Here is an 8,745-nt window from a genome sequence, read left to right on the forward strand (position 1 = left end):
AATGGCACAACAATGGGCCTCAGGATCTCGTCACAGTATCTTTGTGCATTCAAATTGCCATTGGTAAAATGCAATTGTGTTCGTTGTCTGTAGCTTATGCCTGCCCATACCATAACCCCACCGCCATCATGGGGAACTCGGTTCACAATGTTTACATCAGTAAACCGCTCACCAACATGACTCCAACCGCTCTGCCCGGTACAGTTGAAACTGGGATTAATCCGTGAAGAGCACACTTCTCCAGCATGCCATTGACTATCTAAGGTGAGCATTTTCCCACTGAAGTCGGTTACGACGCCCAACTGCAGTCAGGTTAAGACCCTGGTGAGGACGATGTGCAGAAGAGCTTCCCAGAGACGGCTTCTGACAGTTTGTGCAGAAATTCTTCGGTTGTGCAAACCCACAATTTCATCAGCTGTCCGGGTGGCTGGTCTCAAATAATTCTGCAGGTGAAGAAGTGGAGGCCGGGTGGACGTACAACAGCTCTGTTAGACATTCCTGCAGTGTTGACATCTGTGGCATTGTGTTGTGTGACAAAACTGCACATTTTAGAGTGGCCTTTTATTGTCCCCAGTTTAAGGTGCACCTGTGTAATGATCATGCTGTTTAATCAACTTCTTGATATGCCACACCTTTTAGGTGGATGGATTATTTTGGTGAAGGAGAAATGCTCACTAACAGGGATGTAAACAAATTTGTGCAACAAAATGTTAGAGAAATAGACTTTTTGTGCATATGGAAAAAAATTTGATCTTTTATTTCAGCTCATGAAACATGGGACCAACATTTTACTGAACAAAATATAAACGCAACATGTATAGTTGACAATTTTTTCTCTGTAATCTTTCATGGAGCAAAGACATTTAGGGACTGGGGAGAAAAAGAAAGCTGTGAAAATGACCTAATGTGTTTCCGATAAGATTTCAGTTCGACTTCGATGCATATTTTACGTGGTTGAAAAATGATCACCTTTGGTTTTATGATGAAGATGGAAGCTCTACAGATGGTATCTAACTGAGCATTGTATTCTATTGAGATGCAGGAAGAAAAACGCCTATTTCTTACCTCTTGTTCCCAAGTCCAAATTTAACCTACTTTTAGTTCTAATTCTACAGGGGTTATCATTAAGGCTATGTGAGAGGTTATAGATCTACAGTCAGTGTCCAGATTTCAGTTTCCATGTAACCCTTCTAAACAGCAAGCATGCCGTAGGCCTATTTGAAGTCTCGTTTTGTGACTGTTAAATTTGTATAGCGCCTCACAATCATCACACATAACACTGCTATCGTCCTCTTTTATCACTTCCCCAAATCTTTTCCAAATGTTACTTTTCTGGTCCTCCCTTCTCTTTATTTTGAACTCTGCTTTCACAGCTTTTGTTTTATTCAATTAAACTTTAAAGAATGTCATTTTTGCCTCTGCGTCATAGCGCCCGCCACCTGTCCTTCAGCGTCATAGCCCCCTTACCTGTCCTTCAGCGTCATAGCGCCCCACACCTGTCCTTCAGCGTCATAGCGCCCACCACCTGTCCTTCAGCGTCATAGCGCCCGCCACCTGTCCTTCAGCGTCATAGCGCCCGCCACCTATCCTTCAGCGTCATAGCGCACGCCACCTGTCCTTCAGCGTCATAATATTTAATGACCCTAAAACCATCCGCCATGCGAATATAACCGAGTCAAGCCGTGCATCACTAGTTCAAACCATTCACTTTGAAAGGTTCGCCATTGATTTATACAAAGAACAGTTTCCAAAAGTTGAGCCAACATAGTGTAGTTAAAACACTTTCCTGCAGGACCAATGTTAGCTATATTTGCATATGCAACAGTAGTGTCAATGTGTGCTTTGTGAAACGTGATACAACTGTAGTGTTTACATAACCCATCACACTACCCAAATACATTGAAGGCCATGACTACCAGAGAGCTAAAATAGCTTTTCAGAAACCCACCGACATGCCATTAGGTTAAAAACAGCTCCAAAGGCATTCATTGACTGACATTTAGCTAGCTGTAGGGTGATCTGAGTGATAGTTTACATAAGGCAGATCTGTCAGAAAGTTGCGATTCAAAACCTAAGTTTGCATGCAAATCCTGTGCAGTGGTTTTAGTTAATGTACTTGATGCAAATTAGCCACTTGTGAAATGCACTCATTAAAAATAACCTCTGTGATCTCAGTCTTGCTAGCTACTATTTTGTATTTTATTCAAGCGGATAAAGTAGTGATGTAGGCAGTGACGTGGTTCCTCCATGTCATAAGGAGTCCATCATTGAAACCAGACCCTAGTTAGTGACTGTTTTGCCTAGGGCTACTTACAGACTGGGCATGTACAGATGTGGGATCTTAATTCGATCACTCTTTTGTTGTGGAGAATTTTACTGCACAACAGGAAATGCAAACTTGTGGTGTATTTGAGTTTTAAAATGGCTTCTAAAGTTTGTAATTTCCACTTTGAAATTGCAGACTTGATTTGCCCTATGAAAAATGTAACAACTCCGACACAAATGTCCATTAATTATAATCCACCTTTCCTAATGCTGCACGATTATTTTCCTGCTGTAGAAAACTGGCTCAAATGAAGATTCTACATCTGTATGGCTTAGAATAAGCAAGAGTAACTGAACATAGAGACAGTTGAATAAACAGCAAGCTACAGTGAGCCAGTGGGAAAGGTCATAGGAAAAATGAGAGATTGTGAACGTTCATGCTTAATTACAGTACAATGCAGTCCTTTGTGAGTCATGACGCCGCTAACGGCTAACCGCTCATGTTGGCAACCAGGCCTCCGAGCCACGCACCTTGTGAAAAAAAAAGAAATACAAATTGTGAAACAAACTGACATTACAGAAAGTGCAAGCACAAGCATTTCGCTGCACCCGCAATAACATCTGCTAAACATGTGTATGTGATAAATAAAATGTGATTTGAAGAGGTCACTAGGTAATGACCTGAGATACGACCTCACCAATGATGTTCATACCTAATTTACTCACTCACTCTCCAAATCACAAACCATTTCCATCCAACCTTTTAATGCGAATAAAGTACATGGCATATAAAAAAATGTCACGCAGGCCTGATGGAAACAGAAACCGTTTCGGTAAACTTTTCAAATGTTGACAAAACAAAATACTCTAGGCAAGGTGATATATTTTTGTACGGGTAAAATGAATTATGCAAGAAATGTCGGTGGAAATGCGCAATTATTTATATAAATAAGCATCATATTGGAGTAACGCGATGACGTAATGTATGGTTACCCCAGTACCAATAGACGGGAAAACACTTATGATTATGACAAACTTCACTGGGTGGTAATAGTGTAAGGGTGATGCGCCTTTCCTATAATTATCAATCAAGGGTTTTATTATGGTGACATGATAATCCATGTTTATCTGCAGTTTGACAAATAAAAATAATGTCGATCTTTTGTCCATAATAATAATCTCATCATCTAGGTTGTGTGCTCTAGCCAACTGCGCGCAGTTAGTGATGTTGGCTAGAGAGCACGTGCCAATAGCGCGCACATTCGCTATATAACGCAACATGTTTTGTGAGAACACCATCACATACTTTTATCGGCTACAGGTACATTTGGTGGGAAACACATTACTGGTGTGAAAATGCGCATATTTTTTTATTGGGATTTTAGAATATTCGCATTCAAATCTGTTGCCAATTGGATGGAAAAGAAAATTAAAGCTGCACACTCTAGGAGCTCAGATGCAGTAATAGAATAACCTAATAACCAACGTTTCAACAGACAAGCTGTCCTCATCAGGGTATAATGACAAAGGCTGCGGGGTGACTCGTTTATATAGTGTCAAAGGACACACACAGGTGTCTGTAATCATGGCCGGGTGTGGCTTGATATCGTTGATTAATTTTCAGATATAAATAGAACATGTAAAAACATGAATGGATAGCATACGATCATAGATACAATTTGGCTACATAAGCCTACAAACATTTACAATGAATAGCAAAATCACAATAATCACAAGAATGGCTTCAGATCAAAGTCTACGTTGAGACCGAGGGGAGCAATGGTCTTTAAATTAAAGATCCAGGCAGCCTCTCGTTTTAACAATAAATTGTCAAGGTCACCCCTCCTAGGGAGGGTGAAGGTGTTCGATGCCGATATGATGTAGGTACGAATTCGAGTGGTTCGCTTCCAAGTTACGTCAAGTTTATGTACCTAATGGAGCTACGATGCTCTGAGATTCCAATTGGATGGAAACCTAGCTAATGTCAAATAACATATTTGGATCATTCAGTGATTGAATTCACCCATCAATGTCATATATTGTCTAAACTGTTCAATGATGCCTTCATGAGAGACCGTCTCACTATTCATTGCTTGATTAGACAAATTAGATCTAAATGCATTACTATTTACGTTAATTAGGACGGAAAGGCCATAATTAATTTAGACACACAATGCTCAAAAGCAAATGATTATGTAAACTGTGCAGTAACGAGGATGAACCCAGATAAAATGCATGAAAGGCCACAAATATTAGATGGTCACATTTTGATCAGTTCAAACCACTTACAGTGATTCAATCTTCTGTACTTACCGAAGTTAAACTCAATAGTAGTTTATGGGCTATGTTGTCATATGATTTCTCTGATAGGATATCAACATTTTACTCAACTTATGTCACTCTGTAACAATTGAAGCACCTAATGAGTGTCCTAGGGACAGGCATGATGAAGGGTCATGACAGCTCAGCTTCTAGAACATTAGACTTATACAAAGTGTCAAACCAAACAGACCAGCATGAACCCCAAGTGGAGAAAGCATAGACATCCAATGGGCAAACAGAGAGAGGAGGGGGACAAAAGTATGTTATTCTTTCTAGGTGACAGTAATGCCTTGAATACACTAGTTAGGCTGTAACTAATGCTAGCAATAGCATAGCTGGCTAATCCTGGCAGAACAATCAGTTGTTTAATTTATGAACATTTAGTGAAATGACAGACTGATTGATGTAACTATTTGCAACAGCTGGTATTTTTACATTATAACCACGCTATAAATGTATTTCTGACAGGTAAATGAACCTTAGTTTAAGGTCTAATCTGTGGGAGCCGGCTGTGATGTCATGAAGAGTGTACCATCCTTGTGTAACCTGAAAATCCCTCTTATGAAAACTTAAGAGTGAATGTAATTAAAAGTAACAGTGTATCAACCAACATGTTTTTCTAATTTGATATGTTGTCACTTTTCAGTGATAGAAACAAACTGAGTGTGAATACCAATGCATATGCTCTTCTGAATGTCATCTGCATTGCCCATAGCTAGACTGAGATCAGTTCTATTCGTCTGAGCCCTGCATCGCTCCCCCAGGCCACTTCTATAGTATACATCTATGTAGGCTAGCATGTACCCTAGCAGGCTATAGTACCTTCAGTGGATCCTGCTGAGGGGAGAACGGCTCATAATAACGGCCGGAACAGAGCAAATGGAATGGCATTAAGCACATGGAAACTCATTCCACTGATTCCGCTCCAGTCATTACCACACACCCGTTCTCCCCAATTAAGGCGCCACCAACCTCCTGTTCTGTATACTGCAAAGCCAGCTCATCTCCAAACATGCTGAGCATGGATACTGTATTTCACTGGCTCACTGAAATGGGATCAATTATCAGCTGGGCCTTTTTATAGGCCAGTGGGTAGTCTAATCCTGAGATCACAGATGGCTTTACACTTAGCCTATCTGTGTCATCAGTCATGTGACAGATACACTTTCCACTTCCTGGTAAAATGCGGACTGGACTTACCTGCTTTCTTGTGCAAGCACGTCTGATCTCATCTCATCAAACAACTTAGTGGTGTTGCTTGAGGACGGACTTCATTCACAGTAACCTTCCCAGTGAGCACCATCTGACGCTCACTGGTTTGTCATCGAATTACATCAATAAAATATTCAGGACAATGTACTAAACGGATTAAGTGGACAATGGCAGTGCTTTAAACTCTCAGTGGCCCGAGTTTGTGTCTGTCTGTTCTCGTCCACTTTAATTGCTAACCTCTCCAGTCTCCTTGCTTATTTGGCTCTCTTTGAGAATATGATGATTCTAGTGCTAGACAAGACAAGTGAAATGTAATGTTCTCGATCAAATGTAAAAACAAAAACCACTAAATATGCAACTACAGTTATTAGCAGACCTGGGTTTGAATACTATTTTAAATCTTGCAAATAATTTGAGTGTTTGCTCTAGCCTGCCTGGAGTGCCAGATGGGTCAGTGTTTGCAGTTTTGGGAAAATCTGCCGCCAAATGGTTGGAAACCTAGCTACTGTGTTGATTTGAATACATGGTTGATAGTCCAGCATATAGGCCTACACTAAATAGCTGGTATTTGACCCCCCCCCCCCCCCCCCCCCTCCTTTCCCACAATTTATTTTTACATTTGATTTCACTACCCACCTGTACAGTAGGTGGCGCTAATACACCAATAGGTATAGTCTGCCATTAAACCTTGACAAAGAAGAAAAGGCGCCAGTGAATTCATGCTGTCCTTTCCATCCATTTAAATTGTTAAATGTGCGCTGATTGTTACTGCTTTGCCTAGCTTGAAGTAGCTTCATCCGTTGCATTTTTCACATGCGTATTGGCTAAACATATTGTGTGTGTAAACCTGGGGTAAGCTCTGCACATTTGGCCGTTTCTACATAATTTGGCGCTCGTATCCTTTGAACTGAATGAACATATTGTGTGTGTAAACCTGGGGTAAGCTCTGCACATTTGGCCGTTTCTACATAATTTGGCGCTCGTATCCTTTGAACTGAATGAACATATTGTGTGTGTAAACCTGGGGTAAGCACACACAACCTGACAAATGGACAATATGCTGCACCTCAAACAACTTTCCAAGTTGGAAGAGACATTTGCAGTGTTCAAAGAGTGGAAGGTCAACTATAATGAAACATGAGACAGAGACATACAGGAGCTCTACAAGACATGACTTTATTCATGACAGGAAACAACTATCCCCTTGTGTATCTTGGCTACATTGCTATTTACATTTGGTGGAAATTGTTTGTCAATTTCAGTTAATAGCCTACTGTGTGTTACTCTGGTTGTTGGAGCTATCTGTTGTGTGGAGAACCTGGGCTTTATCAAGGTTTATTTGTGGGTAAATCTGGCTTAGATAGTAGCCAGTGCCTACCCAGACACCAACCTCACTGCACGTCACGGGTCAGTAGGTAGGTTTTTGTGTTGTGGCCTTTTAAGTGACCCTAGAAATGGAGTGGAGGACATCCTGTAAACATGTTGTGTTGCATTTGAACTAGACATGTTGGCAACAACCCCACAAGACATGCCACAGAGGTCTCTTCACAGTCCCCAAGTCCAGAACAGACTATGGGAGGCACATAGTACTATGGGAGGCACATAGTACTACATAGAGCCATGACTACATGGAACTCTGTTCCACACACACACACATACGACAACATACGCACTATACATACACATGGATTTGGTACTGTAGATATGTGTTATTGGTGGATTAGGGGCCTGAGGGCACACAGTATATCAGTGTGTTGTGAAATCTGTGAATGTATTGTAATGTTTTAAAATGGTATAAACTGCTTTAATTTTGCTGGACCCCAGGAAGAGTAGCTACTGCTTTGGCAGCATTACAAATACAAACTCGCATTCATTGTCAGCACAAAGACAGGTGTTTCAGTTAGCTCCAGTTTGATATGTACGTGAACATTGGGTTGCTGTTGTTGTTTTACATTGATATAGTCCTTCATTCTATAATTACATTTCGGGTCAAATCAAATATGGCCAATTTCAAATACTGTTGAAATCAATTGCTTAGAACTCCATTTATGTTCAGGTCAATGGATTGGGTAACTTGATATCTTGGTGAGGGTCATGTGAGGCAACTGTGAGTGTGTCAGGTTAATTTGGTATCATTGAGCGGAATCCAACTGCTGATCCAGGGACCAGCATAAGGCTAGATATCCTTTCACAGCCAACTTGTGCACTGCTTATGGGAAGGATCTTCCAGTTATCTAATTAGTAGCTAACAAGCTCACTGAAATAATAAATAACTGAATAGACACTGTGGTTGACTAGATAGAAGTTGGTAGATAGCTCAGTAGTTTGCTTTGTATCCACCTGGCTTTCAAGTTGGTTAGCTAATGGTTTTGCAAAGTAATAGCTTATTTGAAGATTTGAAGGAATAATGTTATGGGGAAGTGATTCTGAGCAGGCAAGCACATTGAGCAGTCACTCAATCACTTTTATTTAGAAACTTTTCTATTATTAGATTTATTAGGTAAGAGGATAAGTGGGTTAAGCAAGGGTCATTCTAAACTATGTTAACAAGCTCTTGATTGGGATCACTTTAAAGCTTCCTTGCAAAACATGCAAATCCAACTCTATAGGCTTACTGGTGGCAAACGTCAGCTAACATTAGCCACAGATAGCTATGAGAGTGATGGGGGCATATGTCACCTTTAAGTTATGTCAAATCAAATCATTGAGTTGATTTCAGTAGATTTGGCCATAACGTTTTTCACATAATTATGCCCCATCACTCCTATTGATTTTTAGGCAGCATTAGTTAAAGTTGTCTGAAATTGGTAGTGGCTCTTTAAAGGAAACTGAACATTGGATTGTAGTATATCCTGGCCCATAGAATACTTTCAGGGTGAGGAACCATTTATCATGTAAAATGCTGAACTTCCCCATACAAGTAACTTTCAAGGGCCTCCCGAGTGT

Source organism: Oncorhynchus kisutch, linkage group LG27 (genome assembly GCF_002021735.2).
Source record: "Oncorhynchus kisutch isolate 150728-3 linkage group LG27, Okis_V2, whole genome shotgun sequence".
Lineage (NCBI taxonomy): Eukaryota > Metazoa > Chordata > Actinopteri > Salmoniformes > Salmonidae > Oncorhynchus > Oncorhynchus kisutch.